The sequence below is a fragment of the Pan troglodytes genome, chromosome 7 (assembly GCF_028858775.2).
Source record: "Pan troglodytes isolate AG18354 chromosome 7, NHGRI_mPanTro3-v2.0_pri, whole genome shotgun sequence".
NCBI lineage: Eukaryota > Metazoa > Chordata > Mammalia > Primates > Hominidae > Pan > Pan troglodytes.
The window spans coordinates 137,578,849-137,598,558 of NC_072405.2; the positions used below are offsets into that span (position 1 = coordinate 137,578,849).

The window sequence follows — 19,710 nt, forward strand, 5'->3', positions numbered from 1 at the left end:
GAGTTAAGGTAATTTTTTCATTCAACAAACATTCAACTAACATTTGTTTATCCTCCTCTGGGTATTAGGAGTATATTTTCTGCTGTACTAGTACTAGATACTGAAGAGAGGAGATTCAAAAGACAGACAGGCATATTATTGCCCTGTCCTCATAGAGCTCACAAGTCCTTTCACAAATATGAACTGAACACCCTGTATGCACTAGAATCTGTACAAGGATCCAGGAATATCAGAGTAATGCCAAACAATGTTGGAATATGAGAACATGTGCCCCTATGTACAATTTTTTTTTTTTTTTTTTGAGATGGAGTTTGCCTCTTGTCGCTCAGGCTGGAGTGCAGTGGCATGATCTAGGTTCACTGCCACCTCCGCCTCCTGGGTTCAAGCAATTCTCCTGCCTCAGCCTCCTGAGTAGCTGGGATTACATGCACCAACCACCACGACTGTCTAATTTTTTTGTATTTTTAGTGGAGACGGGGTTTCACTATGTTGAGCAGGCTGGTCTCAAACTGCTGACCTTGTGATCCGCCCAACTTGGCCTCCCAAAGGGCTGGGATTACAGGCACTAGCCACCGTGCCTGGCCTATATATGTTTTAATATAAAGATTTAATTTTATTTTATTTTTAATTTATAAATCATGTATATTTATGGGATACAATGTGATGCTTTGATCTATGTATACATTATCAAAAGATTTAACTAAATCAACATATCCATCACCTCAATAATTTATCATTTTTGGTTGTGAGAATGTTAAAAATCTTTTTTAGTGATTTTGAAACATACAATATATTGTTAACTATGGTCATCATGAGTGCAATAGATTATTAAAATCTTTTCTCCAAGAAATAATATTTATTTCTCCAATAAATAAAACTTTGTACCCTTCAATTAACAACATCTTCCTTTTCCCCATCCTTTCCCCTTTGACCCAGCCTTTGGTAACCACCTGTCTATTCTCTCTTTCTAGGAGACTGACTTTTTCAGATTCCACATATAAGTGAGAGCATATAATATTTGTGTTCCTGTGCCTGGCTTATTTCTCTTAGCATAATGTCCTCCAGTTCCATCCATGCTGTCACAAATATTAGAACTTCCTTATTTTTAAAGACTGTATAGTATGCCATTGTATATGTATACTATATTTTTAAAAATCCATTAATTTGTTGATAGATTAGATTGCTTCCATAACTTGGCTGGTGTGAAAAATGTTGAAATTAACATGGGAGTGCAGATATGTCTTTGACGTACTGATTTCAATTCTTTTGAATATTGATTTCAATTCTTTTGAATATACACCCATAAATGGGATTGTGGATTATGTGGTCATTTTATTTTTAGTATTTTTTTTTTGGAAGCTCCCATTTTCCAAAATTTCTATGCTAATTTACATTCTCCCCAGCAATGCACAAACGTTTCTTTCTCCACCTCCTCACCAACACTTTTCATGATTTGTCTTTTTAATAGCAGCTGTTCTAACAGGTTTGAAATAATATCTGATAGTGGTTTTATTGCTTTTCCCTCATGATGAGAGAAATTGAGTATTTTTCATATATTTATTGGCCATTCATGTGGCGTATTAATATGTTTGTAACTTTTTTAAGAACATTAAAATCATTGAAGAATATTGAAGTCTAAAAGTAGGTGTACTAAAATTCAATACATTATTTTAAGATTAAATATTTTACTTATACCCAAAATAAACTTATTTTAATTTTAATTTCCTGTTTTGTTGATAAGAAAACTCACCAACATATTCAAAATCAGCTTCTTGCTTATCTCATTTTCATCTGGGGAAATTGCTATGTTTAACAATTTCTCTTGACCAAATGAAATGGTCTTACATAATGACTAATACAAATCCAGTTTATTTAAAATATTATGTTCACAATGGAATGTTTCCACTAATTTCGATTTTTTTTTTTCTTTTTTTGAGACGGAGTCTTGCTCTGTCACCCAGGCTGGAGTGCAGTGGTGCCATCTGGGCTCACTGCAAGCTTCACCTCCCGGGTTCAGGCCCATTCTCCTGCCTCAGTCTCCTGAGTAGCTGGGACTGCAGGCGCCCGCCACCATGCCCAGCTAATTTTTGTATTTTTAGTAGAGACAGGGTTTCACCGTGTTAGCCAGGATGGTCTCGATCTCCTGACCTTGTGATCTGCCCACCTGGGCTTCCCAAAGTGCTGGGATTACAGGCATAAGCCACCGCGCCCGGCCACTAATTTCGATTTTTAAAAGCACTGCACTAAAATATTATTTATCTTGGTTGTTTATGTTTTTTGCAGCCAGTCAGGTGCTTCGCTCACCTCACCCTAGTCCCAGCACTGAAGAAAACATCAGCAAAATAAGACAGAGCCCTTGTTCTCCAGCTTTTACAATCCAATGGGAGGTCAAAGTAAGTAGACACATACTAGCTAACATAAATGCTCTTCTAAGTACACTACATAAATTAATTCATTTAATTCTTCCAGCAATTTTATGAGGCATATACTACTTATAATTCCTGTTTTACCAAAAAAAAAATAATAATACTAAAGAAAAAAAGAAAGAAAGAAAATTTAGGGACAGAGCAGTTAAGAAACAAATTCAAAGTCTAAGAGACTATGCCTGTAATTGAACCCAGACAGCCTGGCTCCAATCCTGAAAAATCAACCACTGAGTAGTCTCTAGATTAAGACAGGTGGTTGTAGTTTTTTATTTAAAGGATCATCAGCTCAGCTGGAGAAACAAAAAGAGAACATGATATTACATCATATAGGACTTTAAAACCAACTTAACAATAGTAATTATAATAATTAACACTTTGGGTAATCTGCCCCCAGATAGTTCTCCTAAAAATGTGATCTTCCTTCCCTGAGCTATATGCTTTTCATTCCCAAGGAGGATAATAGTAAATCTCTCTACCAATGCTTAAATTAAATCAGAGAATTTCCTTAAGATGAATTTGCACCCACAAATTGACATCTTTTGCACAGTAAGTAGCCAAGTAGCCACACTGATACCTACTATACTGAATCTATGTCTCTGAATATTGCATCTTAGGCATTCTTTGAACAAATATTTATTAAGCACCTACTGTGAGTCAATTTTATTTTTAAAGAAAATATAAAATGTCTTTAAAGCATCAATCCACAAGTCTGTTTTACTCTGAATTCTTTTGGAGACATCCCTGAGGAGGAAGCAGTACTAATGCATAAAGCTATATCCTCAAATATAAAACTGTATATAACACACATCTGTATGATGGTTTATGGGTTACAATGTGTTTTCATGTACATTATTTCATTTGCTATTTATCCTCTATAATGTCTCAGGAGATAAGTAAAATTAAAATAACACTAATTTAAAACACTCTAATTAAAGGAGCCTAAAATGGTAAGCACTAGCAATAGATAAACTGTAAGTGTTGCCCCACTGAGGAAGAGAGTTTGAAAAAATAGTTCATACATAATGGTTGTCCCTGTAGGGAAGGAAAATAAAATTCTGAAGCCCTGCCACTAACCACTAACTACTTGGGTGGTATCAGGTTAAATCATTAAGCTCTGTATTTTAGTCTCGTTACCAATATAGTGAGTTTTCAGTCACATGCCAGTTCATCTCACAGAGTGAGATGAGTCCCTCAAGTACAGAGATTGTTCATCTTTTCATCTCTGCAGTTCCCATGCCCAGTACAGGTCCTGGTATGTAAAGGGCACCCAACGTGTATGTTGAATAGATGGATGGATGGATGGATGGATGGATAAATGGATCAGTAGATGGATCAATGGGTGGACGAATAAGTGACAAATTGAACTGGTTTTGTCTGCCCTTTTGGCCCTTTCCTTGAGTCTGTATCACTCACCCATCACTTGAAGCCAGTGGTGGGTGCTAGCTCAACTATGGCATTTGCCCAGGGTCTTTGCACTTGCTATGGAAGAAATATGCTCTTGTATGAATTATTTACCTTCTTCATTCTACTTGCCATTTGGATTCCAGATCAAATGTGTTTTCTTCAGAGGTTTTTTCCCTGATCACCTCTTACTGTTACCTGCTTAGTCCTGTTTTATCAGTCACCCTGCTTTACTATTTTCAGAGCTCTTAGCACTCTTTGAATGATATTATTAACTTTTGCTAATTTACATATATGTTTCTTGTTTTCCCCATTGAATGAAATCTTCAGTAGGCCAGGGAATTAGTTTCTCTTATCCACTACTGAACCCTCAGTTTATAATATAGTGATGGTACTTAGTAGCACATAATAAATTGTTGTTACATGAATGAACAAATTAGCCTCGATCACTCTTTCAGGTACGGATATGACCTAATATTCCTGCTTTAAAAATTATTTTCTGGTAATCAGACCTGGTAATTGGCCTTATAATCTTGGTTGCAACATTTTCTCCAGGTCTACTTTCCCATTTTAGAAACCTTGAACTTTCTCACCCATCTTCTCCAGTGCAAGTCCATAACCACTAACTCCCAAAACTCTAAAAATAAAATAATTTCTTCCTCCTTCCTCTTTCCCATGAAACTTTCACTGATCAGGCTTATTCCTAGATTTCCTCTTATGAGAGGATCTAGAAATGGATGGAGGGATGGATGAATGGATCAATGAATGATGAATTCATTTATAAATTGATAAATGCATGATGAATTTAAAAATACCTTCAAGGTTTATGAGTTTTCACCAGTTGAGTACTTGTAAAAATTCTTTTGTTTTCTCTACAAAACTTTCTCCAGTGAAAGAGAATTGCCATTATTCCAGGAGCCTACTACTACTCTTACAAAAACCCATTTTGAGTTTGGAAAAAATTGACTAATTAAGACAAAATATGTAAAGCTGTAGCTGAAAATCAAAACAAACATCAACTTTATTACTTAAAAAAATGGATTGGAGGATGTGATATAGATATATTATGTCAATAAGCTTTGTTCCAATTATCTACTGCTACATAACAGCCACCCAAAAATTAATTACTTAGTAACAGTCATTTATTTCACTCATGAATATCCAACTTGAGCAGAGCTTAGTAGGGACAGCTTGTGTCTGCTTCACGTGGCATCAGCTGGGATGGCTCCACCAGGCAGGAGGATCGACGTTCAAGGTGGCTTATGCACATGATCAGCAGGTTCATTGGTAGGCTAGTTCTGGCTGCTACTGAGCCTGGCTGAGGGCATCAGTTGGAAGCCTTGCATCCTCTCCATAGGCTACTTGAGCTTTCTTGCAACCTGGAGCGAGATTACAAGAGCAAATGTTCCAAGAGAATAAGGAGGAAGTGCATACCATTTTTATGCCCTAGTCTTGGAAGTAACAATATTATCACTTTTGCCATACTCTGTAGATCAAAATAGTCACATACTGTACTGCCTAGATTCAAGGTTAGGGAAAACAGACTACATTTATTTATTTATTATTCTTTTTCTTTTTCTTTTTTGCCCTCAGCCAGTGGAAGTTGAGAAAGAGACTCCATTACTTGATGGAAGAATGATAAGGTTCTAAAGAGTCTGTGAGATGGGTGGTATTGTTTGAACCATCTTCAGAAAATAAAATATGCCACAGGCCTCCTTATACTGAGTCCCAGAATTAGAGGGACATACTCTTCTTGTCATAGGCAGCTCTGATAAACCCACATTGATGCCTGCCCCTGTAAAACTTAGGGCATAGAGCAACTGATGGGAGAGAAAGGTTACACTGAACTGAATTCTAAAACCCAATCTTAGCCAATTAAACACAAAGAATCATCTGCTAGAGTTTCTAAGAGAGAGAAGAATACTCTTTTACACAGGATTTGATGGTGTGAAGATGTGAGGTTTATACTTATTTCAGATATTTTGTCAACATTAGAAGAAATAGCTAAGGAATAATGTCACCACACAGAGGAGTCAGAGACGAGAGATAATCCTAGTGGCATTATTCAACTGAATCAAATGTTTAAAGTTGGATGCAACATTGGACTTTTAATTTACATGAGCCAATACATTCCCTGTTATTAATATTTGCAAGCCATTGTAAGTCACAGTTTCATTCATTTACCACCTATCCTCCTACACTCTGCATGCCACTAGGAGAGTGTCTCATAATGAACAACACTATAGATGATAATGATATATACATCTTGGAAATTCTCTATCTGTTCCTTTCTTACCTCAGCAACATATGGTTTGGACCTGGGCAAATTCTCCCCAAGACTTTTCCAGTTGCCTCTCCTTCAGTGGGCTTTTCTACTTACTTACAGTGTCTCCTACCTCCAACCCATTCCCCATCCCCACCATTCAGCAACCCCCTCACCAATATCCACATCTTCTCTGATCTGATCACTCATATCCTTTTATCGGTTCTCCTATTTCCCACTTCTTTAAGTACAGAGTTCTCAATCTTGTCTCCTACGCCTCTTCTTTTACCTTTCTAGATTTAACGCCCATGAACTTGATAATCCATCCCAACTTTATGACTCAGTTCTCTGACAAGAATGCATCTTTTTTTCCTCATTTCTCAACTTTTTCTTGCTATTCCTTCTATAATATATTAAAGATGGCCACAGATCCCTTGCTATTTCTTTCATCAAGAGGGGCAGTCTGTATATCTAGCACAAAGAAAGGACAAATATTTAAGGTGATGGACATCCTAAGTATACTGATTTGATCTTTACAAATTATATAAATGTATTAAATTACCACATGTAACCTCCCAAAAAAGAGTCTGAACCTTTTTTTTTAAACCTGGGTTGGTCTTGGGGACATAATTGATCAACAGAATGCAGCCAAAGTGACATTCTGGGATTTCCAAGACTAGGTTACCAGAAGCCTTAAAGCTTCTTCCTGGGTTTCTTAGAATATATGTTCTCTTTGTTGTGGGTTTCTTGGAATGAATGAGTTTTCTTGGAACACTTTCGAATCCCAGCCACTGGAATTCATGCTGTCAAAAAGTCCACGCCAGCCATACAGAGTAGATACAAGATGAAATAAATGCTTGACCAGCCTTCAGCTGTGCTATCCATTATGAAAAAGGCACCAGATGTGTGAGTGAAGCCACCTGGGAACCCTCAGATCAGCCCACCTGCCAGCTGAGTACCACTGAATGCAAGCTGAGTACCACTGAGTTACCTTGCTTGATGTTCCTTGGAACACAAGAAGAAAGCAGCCAAGCTCTACCTAAATTCTAGAGGCACACAGTAGAGCATCTGTGGCCACTGTAGTTAAGGTGAAAAGGAAAAAGGAATGAATTCTAGATCCATCTTAAAATGTTTTTGCACACAATAGAGATATCTTGAAATGGTTACTTTTTAAGTCACTGAGTTTTAAAAATAATTTGAATATAGCAATAGATAACTAGAACACTCTTCATCAAAGTAGGGCTAGGTTCACCAGAAAAATCATAAGAAAATCTTACCTCTCTCTTCTACCTGAATTTAAAAGACTTTTGGACAAGAATCTATCATTGCAGTTTGATGGTGCTAGACAGGTTTAAGGAATATTTCAAGCGTATGATCCTTTTAGGTATCTTGTTATAGTTGAATGTGTACAGTTGGCAAGGTGTGGGCAAAAGAACATTATTGCAATGGTGGTAGTATGAGGAAATGATGATATCACGTTAGAAGTCCAGGAGCAAGTATGAATGTTCCCCGAACAGAGAAACTGTCTGCCTTCAAATGACCCTGCTTCTAAAAGCCCATTTCTTAAAATGTAAAAGAAAATTAGCATTGCTTATTCTTCATGATAAACCTTTTAAAATTATATTTTGCAATGAAGATTATTTCAATCTCCCCCCCACCCCGTTTTTTTCTCACATTCCCCCTGATCCCTGAAAAAAAAAAAAATAGGGGATTATTAAGTGTACTCAGTTTTTCTGTTTAGCCAAATTCTGTCTGGTGTTTGTAATTTGCAACTGATTATAAAGTTTTACATATTAAAATAAAGAACAACTTTGTCATATTTGAAAGAAGGCCAAGGTTACCTTATCCATTTATTTTAACATTAGACACAGTCAGCCCAATGAAGGAGGAGGAGGAAAAGGAGGAGAAGAAGAAAAGAAAAAGAAGGAAAGAGAGAGGAAGGGGAAGATGATCAGAGTGGAAATGTGGCCAGGCGCGGTGGCTCATGCCTGTAATCCCAGCACTTTGGGAGGCTGAGGTGGGTGGATCACTTATTTATATACCTCCTATGGCATATACCTCTCCACATTTTTATAATTGCCATTTATATACGTTTCTAAGTTCCTATAGTATTGTCCTTCAAGGCAAAAATCCTGGTATTATCTTCTTGATATTCTTAGGGCCTAATGTTACCAAAATGCCAGGGGTTTGGTCTTGGTCCTGTTGCTTGCTGCTTGGAGAGCTAGGCCCTGAGACAATGAGAGGTGCCAGGTAAGAAGGCTTTATCTGGGTGCTGCAGCAAAGGAGACAGGAGATGAGTCTCAAGCCTGCCTGACTAAAATTGGGGGTTTATATAGCAGAGAAGGAACGTAGCTACAAGCAGGAAGGAGTTCGGGAGTGATAAGGAAGCAGTCATGATGAATGAGGGGTGTGAGCTCTCATTATCTGGATGTGGTGATCTGGTGAGTTTCAGTCCCTTGCCTGAGGGTCAGTTTCCTGAGAAGAGAATTCAGATGGGGCAAATAGAAGTTTCAAATTTTAAGATCAGGAGAGTCAATTTCTATATTTATTCAAAAAACCCATACACATTATTTCTACGGAGCAATTGGGCTGGTTTCACTAGCACAGTGCTTGGTTATCTTCAGTGCATAAGTGAGTAAATAACTGCTCAGTAAATAACTGCTGAATTAAAGAAAGGTAGCGATGATGGCAGTGGCTGTGGAAGTGGTGCTGGTTAGGAGCCACGATGGTAGTTTTTGTTGGGAATGTTACTGAGGGTGGTGGTGATGATACTGATGATAGAGGTAGTCCTACTGATGTTGGTGAGGTTGGTATTGTTGAGTCCTAAATCAGAGAAAAGAGCACTAAGTTATCTAGGAGAAATATCATTTTGATAATAAAGGAAAACTTGGTGGTAAGCCTGATTGCCAGTCTATGCAACAGTTAGCAGGAGAAAATACCAGATTTTCTCTGACAGCTTTGGGATCTGATGAATAGATAGCAGAGGCTACTCAGAGGCTACTGGGAGAAATTTTATCAGCCTCTGGAGAGTCCTTCTAGCTGACTCCCTAAATGCCTCTTTGCTCCAGGACTTAGGTTTTTGAAGGAATTGAGCAATGAATATGAAAGAAGAGGGATAAATAGTCACACCCAGAGTGACTTCCCATTCCTCATTGTCTCATGCAAAGACAAGACATTCTTTAGAAGGGATCCTTCCAAAGAAAACATCCTGAGCACCTGAGTATCCTGCTTGTGGATCCCCAATAGCCAGTACGCTGACTCACTGATATTTGTGCAGTTCTCATGTGCCAGTGAATTATAATGAGAATATTCTGGGCAATCAAATTACTGGAGCTGAAGGGGGTGGTGAAGCAGGGGTTGCCCACATAGGTCACTTTCTAGAAAGCAGGTTCCAAAAATGTCTTTCTGTGCACTGAGAATTGGATCTCACCATTCCAACAGAGAAGCTATTTTCTGCCCATAACATACATAGACTGAAGGAATTAAAATGCAGTGAGTTTAGTGGAAAGCTTATTGTACTTAAATCCACAAAAATTAGGTACTTTTCAACTTATTTACCGTGCGCTGTATTTAAACGGCTTCCCTCCTGCCTTTGTTCTGTAAATAACCATTCCAAAATCTAGACTGCCTATCGAACAACAAAGCAATGATTCAGTTAATAATTATAAATCTTAACAATTCAGCATGCACCCACTTATAGAAGAACTAGATATCACTTGCCTGAAATATTTGACAGTCATACAGGAAAGCAATGGGCTACTTAAACAGCGCAGTCATGTTGGGAGCTGTTGGGGAAGGGGTAAGGGCGGGGAGGATTGTTTTTGAATGAAACTTCATCTACGTGGTTCCAATGGATTCTTTCCCACACAAGCTCAAGCCTACATCTCACAGAGCTATTAGGTCTGTATACTTCCTTGTGCTCTGCTCCAAGAATTAGTGAGTCATGTTTTAAGCACAAATTCTTAACATAGGTGCTACCAGGGAACAAAGGAAAACAAAATGCCTCATTCTTTTATTCATCTTTTGAAAGGAAACTCATGGCGGAAACATTTGTATAACATTCCATTTATATAACCTGAGAAATATCAGCTGAAGGAAAGAACAGTACAGCTGAGGAAGGGGACTGTGGTGTTTTCTTTCCACAAGCCCATACCCCTCCTAGACTATTAGTTCCTAATGTGTTTCACAGCTCTTGGGCCAGCAAGGAAATGTGAGGGCACATCGTGGGAGGCAGAGAGGTGGAGGGGAGCCCATCAGGAGGGCCCAAATGCTCCAGCAGGTATTAGGAAATGCTTCAGTAGAGTGTTTGCAAGCATGGGCTGCAGAGTCAGGCAGATCACTGGCTCTGTGAACCTGGGCAGGTGGCTGAACGTCTCTGAGCCTTAGCATCATTGTTGGGAAGAACGAGGATAACAACAAGAACAAAAATACCCCATGGACTATAGAAGGTTTTCTATATGTCTGATACATAAACCAAGTTCAATAAAGCCCCTTGGGTCCAATTCTGGTTTCTTCTCTTGGACCGGTCATTTTGCTCCTCTTAGTTTCAGTCTCCTCATCTTTCTCTGAATCTTTTATACTTGGGATTGATGGAAAACTTACAGAAATGTTCTGAAATGCAAAAATGTCATAATGACCTAGCCATAGCTCACACATGAATCCTCAGTGTGAACCAAGAATCAACCACTTGTGACCACAAAAGGGAAAGGAGGAAGAATACAAGTCTTTCCAGCTCTTTATTGCCCATGCATCTTGGATATGTTGAGAAACCTTTATTGACTATCTTCAAGTCAGTTTATTAATTCTCTAATATTTTTTATTTCTGTCATAGTATGCATATGATGTATTAGACAGGGCTCTGGGTACAGATGGGCAGGGTTTAAATGACAGATTTAAAGCAGTGGCTCACACCTGTAATCCCAGCACTTTGGGAGGCCAAGGCAGACAGATCACTTGAGGTCAGGAGTTCGAGACCAGCCTGGCCAACATGGCAAAACACTGTCTCTACTAATAATACAAAAATTAGCTGGTCTTGGTGGCACCCACCTGTAATCCCAGCTACTCGGGAGGCTGAGGCACAAGAATAAACCTGGGAGGCGGAGGTTGCAGTGAGCTGAGATCACACCAGTGCACTCCAGCCTGGGTGACAGAATAAAACTGTCATCAATCGATCAATCAATAACAGATGTTCTCCTATGTGCCCTGGAGCAAGTGAATTGAACCCTGGTTTTTCCTGCAGCAGGCTTGCCAAAGTTAATTTTGTTCATTGGTCTTTTCAAAGAACCAGCTTTTTCTCCCCTTTATCCATTTTACTGTGTTGTTTTCTATATCATAAATTTCATCCTTTGCATTATCAATTCCCATGTATTCCCTCATGATTTACTTCGTATTTTTCCCTAGATTCTCAACAAAAATTATTTATTTTCAATGATAAAATAACAAAGGCATTTAGGCTACACATTTTTCTATAATAATAGATTATTTCTAATAGGTTTTGACAACAAGTAATCGTCTTTTCACTGATTCCTAGATAGGATTTCATTTCTATTTTTATTTTTTTCTTGGCTCTCAGGCTTATATTAAAGAACATTCCATATTCATACTTTCCCAGTAGTTAAACTTTTAAAAATTCTATTTACTTTGCTATTTGTTGGGCATATGAACTATAGCCCTAGAGTCCTAAATTTACTGAATTATAGTCAGAAAAGGGCAACTTAAAAAATCTGTATTTGGGAAAAATCATTATTATTTTTAGAGACAGAGTCTTGCTCTGTCACCCGGGCTGGAGTGCAGTGGTGCAATCCTAGCTCACTGTAGTCTCAAACTCCCAGGCTCATGTGATCGTCCCACCTCAACCTCCCAAGTAACTAGGACTACAGATGCATGCCACCACACCTGGCTAACTTTTAAAGTTTTTGGAGAGATGGGGGTCTCACTGTGTTTCCCAGGCTGGTTTCAAACTCCTGGCCTCAAGTAATTCTCCCAATTTGGCCTCCCTAAAAGTGCTGAGATTACAGGCATGCTCCCAGAGTGCTGAGATTATAGGTGTGAGCCACTGCTCTTGGCCCAGGGTAGTTTTTAAAGTTATTTTTTTATTGTGATCAAATACTGCATTTTAAAAATTGTTACTTAGATGTAAGAGAAGAGTTAATATCCTCTCTGTGTGGTTCCTTACATATACAAAAGCAAGCTTATTTAAATTACTCAAATTAAGTATATCTTTTAGAAATATCTGTCAAGTTTTTCAATCATATTCTGAGACAGGTGAAACTGTTTTATCTTGCATTTCTGAATTGTTCATCTTGCTGTTACATAATAAGACACTGATTAGATGCTTTAGGTTTTGAATTTTTTCCCTTCCTGATTGACCAACTCTCTAAGTCTCAGTTTCTCCATCCATAAAATAGAAGTAATAATGCCTGCATGTAGAATTGTAAAAACATACAATGAGAAAAATATTGTGAGGTACCCAGCATAGTAGCCACCACACAGTAGACAATAACCTATTTTACTTATCTACCTTCCAGTCCTTAAGCTAACTATCTCTTAGTCCCAAGAATAAAATCTCAGGATTGGGAAAAGGCTTCTTCATTTCTGTTTAGGGGCCCCAGATCATTGAGATTCTTCTTTCCTATTAACTAACTACCAGGTTATGGATTGGAAAGAATCTCAGTTAGAAATATAATAGCATCATTCTAGACAGAAGAATGGAAAACTAGTGTTCTAAACTGGATCAAAGGGTGTCTTGTGAAATAATGCAGTCATTGTTCTCTATAGTTTTGCTCCAATAGGTCAAGGATATACTAGTATATCAGGGGTAGCTATGGATCCTGGGATTTCCCCTTTACCACAAAGGAGATGATGTAGGTGTGAAATTCCAGGCACCTTGCCCATCTTTTGTAATCCATTCTTCTTTTTTTCTCTCTACCGGTTGCTTCAGATTGTAACTCTACAGCCCACCTGGCTTAGAGTGCTGACGCCTTCTCAAGTCTTCCTCACTAAACTTCCTAGAAGCTATTTTCCAAGGAGGGTAGAATCATTGTTCTGGAAAACTAACTAAACTACATTCAATGCTTATCAATATCAGAGAATTCATTTTGGGTGACTCACTCAAGATATTAACTTTCACATTTTAAATTATATGCTTTTACTCATTAAATATACACAAAGCTTTCTCTCTCTCTCCTCTTTGTCCCAGAAGTGTTTGCGAAATGCTTTCTTTTTCCTGTAAGTTTAAATACTTCTACAGTTATGTCTTTTACCAAAGAGAGATGTTAGTAGCAAAAGGTGCAACATTTGCTAAACAGTTCAGGTGGCATCTACGAACACCATCACCCTGAGTTTTCACAAACAGCCTGAGAGAAGATGTCACGTTCACTTTTCTGAAGACAAAACAGAGGCTCAGAGAATCAGCTTACCGAAGGTCTCTCACAGCTGGCAGATCTAAGAGTCTAAACCGTTTCTATTGGGCTCAAGGCCCATGTTCCATTTGGTTATGCTCTCCTCCCACAAAACTCCCTTAGGCTTTGGAAACTGAAAAAAATGTATGCGGAGTGATTTATTGCCTGAGGTTCCTCTAGTTAGAACTGATCAATTGAGCCACATCTACAGCAATATTAGAGAGGGAGGAAATCCATGAGTCCTCAAATCTTTTTTAAGAGAATCATTGATGGTCTTGAATGCTTAGATGGTCCATATGGACATTTGGTGCTTTTATTGTTTGGCGTAAGTGAAGCAGCATCATTGTCTGGGGGTAAATACCCAGGGTTCATCATCTTGTGCCAAGAAGATTAAGGGCACAGACCACAGAGGAGTGAGTTTAGGAGCAGAGGTTTAATAGGCAAAAGAAAGAGAAAGGAGACCAGCTGTCTCCCTTGTGAGACAGAGGAGCTCCCAAAAGGGAAAAAAAACACCCCTTGGTGGACTGCACCAGAATTTATAGGCAGGCTTAAGGAGGTAGTGTCTGATTTACGTAAGGCTCACAGATTGGTTCGACCAGGCGTGATGTTTACATAGTGCAGAGGGAAAGGCTGGTAGCCCCACCCTAATCTTATTATTATGTCTTTGCCTAGCAGGGGCCATATGGTCTGCTCCTTACTGTACACATGGTTTGGCAAAGAGAAGGGAAGATGGAGCCACTATTTTGAACATGCCTAGTTCCAGGTAGCCTTTTCCTATCGGCACAACTGGTGGCATTCACCCGTGCAAGCTTCCAGCTTGCTTATCGATGTCTGCAGCTTAATCATACAGGCTGCTCTTTGTTAGAAAAGAAAATGATTTGGGGGCTGCTTTTCATTAAAAGGAAAACTTTACCAAGGACTCCTGTGGCCTCACTATCTGCCTAAGTAATTTCTTCTTAACTCCTATATCATGAGGATTGACATTCGTCAGAGGTAAGGTGTTATGCTGCAAGTTCCTATTTGGCAAATTGATGGGAAGACGTTACAGTAAATAGTCTCCAAACAAGATGCCATGAATTGATTATTTTCCTCTATGCACATGATACTCTGCCCACCAAAATTTATAGTCTGCTTCTTACTCTCATAAACCCGGAGTGGACTTTTGACTTGGCTTGGTGAGTAACATATAGCAGAAATGATGCTATGCTAGTTCCAGGTTTATCCTTTAAGAAGTCTGGCAGCTTCTGCTTTCATTCTTAAAGCCAGCCACTGTCTAAGAAATCTGATTAACCTGAGACAACCATGCTGTGAAAACAAACAAACCAGCCACATGGAGGGGCCACATGGAAGAGAATGAGGCACTGTCCATGTGAACGAAGTCTTCTCAGATCTTCCAACCCAGCCCAGACATCAGCTGGATACAGCCAAAGGAGTGACTCAGTTGATACTACTAGTCGGAGAAGAGCTGCGTGCTGAGCCAAAGCGACCTACAGAATCAGGAGAAGTATTGTTATTTTTTGTTTAATCCATGAAGTTTTAGGGTGTGTTGTTACACAGCAATGGATAATTGATGGATGTTTAGGTCAAGAATAGACAAAAATAAAAAATAAAAACGTGTTTTAATGTCCCATACATAATCGACCAATTGCCAGGAGTTTGCAACTCTGGGTGTACATCAGAATCACCTGGAAAGTTTTTTAAACTACAGATGCTCAAAGCTTAATGGAGACCTTTAAAATGCAAAATTTTGAGGCCTGCACATTTGCATGTTTTTAAATTCCCTCAATATATATAAAATGAGCAGTTATTGTAATAACCCACAAAATTAAAGACTCATTTACTTTAAGAAGCTCCTTTTTCAAAATGCAAATTCTTTCTGGGAGTGATAAATCAAGCAGATGGTCACAGGATTACATCTGTAATCAGATTGTTTTCTTAACTCCTGGCTAGGATTAGCAAATGTAGAGTACAGGAGAGCTAAATACAAAGCATGCACACACCTGACCAGGGAGCTATTGATTGAGGTCCCAAATTGATGTCATTATAACAGCCTACTGTGAGCTTGGGCCTAACAGGTGCCTGGAAATTGGAAGACAGGTGCAAAAGGGACAGTGGAAGATTGACAAAGGCTGATTACAACTATTCCGATGGCAAGTCACTGAATATCACCCCAGGAGTGGCCCTTAGAGCTTGTTATTTAGGAACCTAAGAAATTATTATGGAGGTTACTGAAAGGGACCACAGTAAAGATCAAGTCAGATAACAATACCTGTGCTCATACCAGACCTCTCAGAAGGCCAGGATATGAAGTTGTTCTGATTCCTCTACCCTCATCAAATAAATAGAATGTGTCTAAAGATAAGTCCAACAAGAGTCAGAGTTCAGTGTTGAAAACGGAGTGTTGAAGAAAGAAGGCCTTTGTTGTGAGCCGGAGAGTTCCTGTAACTTTGTCTTTTCCTTCATATTTCCCCCAAGCTGCCCAGACCACCTTTCTCACAAAGCCTCACAGGGTGGTTACCTCTCCCTGAGGAGTGGTGAGTCAGCTCCCTCTGAGAACTTTTCACTTTTACTATTTCTCTCTTACTGATCCTGTTCTAAGATACACCTGGGGGTTTTATGTTCCCTGAAGAAAGGAAGTGAAACGTACTGCATTTCCTATACTACTTAAGCTTCCTTTCTCGATGTGAAAAGAACAAATCTATAGTTCCTGAAATCTCTTTACTTCCTGTGTTGCTAAGTCAGTAAGAAGAGAATTAGCATGTACTGAGCACCCACCGTATGCTAATTGCATTACCTACATCCTCATATAAATTATCATGCCCTATGAGTTATACTTCTTGAGATAAGTTCTGTGATCCCATTTGATAGCATAGGACACTGAGGCTAAGATTTTGAGGTTACTTGCCTAAAATCATATAATTAAGAAATGATGGGAACAGGATTTGAACCCATATTTGGTTGACCTATGTCCTATAATTCTAGCCAACAAAGTATCTCTGCCAAGAATTTTTTTTAAAAAATCATTATTTCAGGGTCTGGAGTGGGACATTTTCAGCAGATCATTTTGTTATCATACGAACGCAGCCTAACCACCTGCTACTCCAAGTGAGCGTCAAAATCCAGCAGCACTGGTCTCACCTGAAAGTAAGTACTATTGACGCATGCTACTCAAGTGAGCTCTGCTGACAGGCCACATTGACATCATCTGGGAGCCTGTGTGAAATGTGACATCTCAAGACCCACTCCAGGCCTACTGAATTAGAATCTGCATTTTCACAAAGTCCCCATGTACCTTAGCAGGCACATTAAAGCTTGAGAAGCACTGACCTAAATTAATGTGTTCTAATTATTTGAGCCTGATACCTCACTGAATATTTTTTTCTAGACACAGTGCTACCTACATACTTGAATTCCTAGAGAACTCACATTTCACAATGTTGGCGGGGGGGGCCTTGAAACCCAAAGAGGCAAAATAGTGGGTTGTAGACATCCCAGTAAATTAGTGGCAGAGTCAGACCTAAGATAAGTCCTTACCAGATGCTCAATACCTGTCATTTAGACATCATGTATTAAGCTCTTGGTCTATGCCAGGAACCTTGCTAGATGCTGAGGTGAAAGAAATAATTTGTGCCCTCAAAGAACCCCTGATCCACTGAGGGAGACAGATATACACACAAACAATTATAAAACAATATGGCAATGGGGAGACAGGGTGGCACAAGGTGACATGAAGCTTCCAATAAGAGACATTTGGAGTCACCAGGCTTCGTGGAAGAGGTGCAGACTTCGCCAGACCAGGTGCCACCCACTTTGTGATTAATTGATGTACCAGCTCCCCCTCTATCCTTCATTCCCCTTTCTCATTTTCCCTTGTCTTCACTCCATTCTCTTTACCATCTCCCCTTGGCCTGGGTCCCTTCTACTTCTCAGATTCCCATCTTTTCCTTCAAGGCTTTTCCTGCCTGCTCACCCTAATCCACAAGTTTTGCTTTCTCTTAACATCTGTAACTCTTTTGTTTACTAGTAGTTTCCAAATCCTACTGCCCACCAACATCACCTTAGGAGCCTTAAAAACTAAAAAGCCCCATAACAGGCCCTACCCTCAACTCTGCAGATGATTCCAAGGCATCATTTTTCCCCAGAGCTGCATGTGCAGCAAGGGTTGAGATGAAAACCTTGTTGACCCCACTCGCCTGCCATCTACCCGTAGCAGCTTGCATTACAGATAGATAGAGGCAGAGTTTACAAAGGCCTCTGCATGCATCATCCCATTTGATTCCCACATCAGCCCAGTAAAATAACAAGTGAGAGGTGCTTAGTCCATTTTACAGATGGGAAAACTAAGTCATAGAGAAGTGAAGTCACAAGCCCAAGTTGCCCAGATCTTGGACCCACATCTTCTGACTTGCCCTGTGCTGCTTGGAGAATATGTGTATAGTTAGAATGAAGGCAAAGCCCTGCCTTGCTCTCTCAATGCCCCCATTTCCCCAGCCTAACACATGTAAGCTGCTCAGCTCACAGCTAACTGATGGTTGATGGTTGATGACAACTGGTCATTGAAGGAGGCATGTGTCATTTCCCCAGGTCTTGAAGGCCTCCACCTGAGAAAGAGGAACTAGGAGTTGGGTGTAAATCAGAAACCATATGACCAGACACACTTGAGCACACTCTGTAAGAAAAGGGAAGGATGCGGACAGCCAGAGGTATTGGAACTTTCCTCAAAATCAATCAGGAGTCATGTTCTGATCAGAAGGGCAGATAAGAGGATCATGAGGACTGAAATGTTCTAGGGTTTCGTTCCTTCCCACCCAGCCGCCACCTGCTATCCTGTCTGAGCAGTGCTCCTGTGAATGGGGCCCTTCTTACCTATCCTTGCCTAAAAAGTAAACATGGAAATATTATGAAGCTCCTCTCTCTCCTGATCCTGAAAGCAGCCCAGGAAGTTGGGCTGATGAGAGGAGCCCTTAGCAGACATAAACTTGGGCAGGAAGGGATTGGGAGTGAGGACTAGGAAGAAAACTTCTTTTGTTTTATCTTTTTTTGTAATCTCTTCGCTAGGTTTTCTCCATGTTCTGCTTCAGAAATAGACTGGATATGTCCTATGTATGTTTTATTCCTCTCATCTCAGGAATAATTTCCAGTTCTTAGAAAAGAGCAAGGCAGGGAACGGGCAGGGGCGGGCTGAACGCCTCCCTGCTGCGAGGAAGGAGGCACAGATAGGGCGCACAGGAGAGCTGACATTACACAATCCACATATCAGCATTTCTGGGGCAGCCAGGAGGTTATTCCTAAGGGGAACATGTTCTAAACCAGCAGAAAATAAATGCTGCTTCAAAAATAAGCATTTCAGGCTGTGACTTTCCTGGGTCAGAGAAGCCTTGTTATTTTTCAGAGTAAATCTGCCCCAGTGTACACGGCTGCTGCACTAAAAGGGCTTATTTCAGAAGGCACTGGGTCCTTATTTTCATAAATAAATAAATCCTCACAGGCCTTTGGAATCTGATTATATTTGGGACAAAACTCCTAAATATAGGGCCATTGTCTGAAACCATGTGACCAACCCCAGTCTTTTAACTTAATTGTATCTATTAGAGAATGGCATGCTTCCAGGGCCAGGATTAGGCTGTAAGCTGGTTCTCAACAAATATCATGGGTTCTTTTTTGTTGTTTGCAGGGGAAGTGGGGACAAATGACTTATTCTTGATTAGAAAAACTAATACTTTCATTTCCACCAAGAAAACATAAAACCCTCTTCATGGGTGTTTGCCATTTTTCTTGGATAGGACAAAATCCTATCCTCAGAGGAAAGCCTAATGCACACATCCATCCTCTGTGTCGCTGACTGGTGGAGACGATGGTTTCTATCTTGGTGCCTTTTGTTAACTGACCCATTCCCAACTTTATTATTATTACTATTATTAATTATTAATATTATTATTATTTTGAGACAGAGTCTTGCTCTGTTGCCCAGGGTGGAGTGCGGTGGTGCAATCTCGGCTGACTGCAACCTCCACCTCATGGGTTCAAGCAATTCTCCTGCCTCAGCCTCCTGAGTAGCTGGGACTACAGGCACCTGCCACCACCACGCCTGGCTAATTTTTGTATGTTTAATATAAATGGAGTTTTGCCACATTGGCCAGGCTGCTCTTGAACTCCTGACCTCAGGTGATCTGCCTGCCTCGGCCTCCCAAAGTGCTGGGATTACAGGCGTGAGCTACCG

General features: G+C 39.7%; 1 long non-coding RNA gene across 1 annotated transcript in view; it reads right to left on the reverse strand.

Moving 5' to 3' along the window:
* Nucleotides 1-4,823: 4,823 nt before the first annotated feature.
* The window catches only part of LOC100615671 (uncharacterized), a 180,845-nt gene continuing 165,958 nt past the window's right edge, over nucleotides 4,824-19,710 (reverse strand). The window contains exon 6 of the long non-coding RNA XR_002937795.3: nucleotides 4,824-5,206. This is a non-coding gene — a long non-coding RNA (uncharacterized LOC100615671). The remainder of the gene's footprint in view (nucleotides 5,207-19,710) is intronic.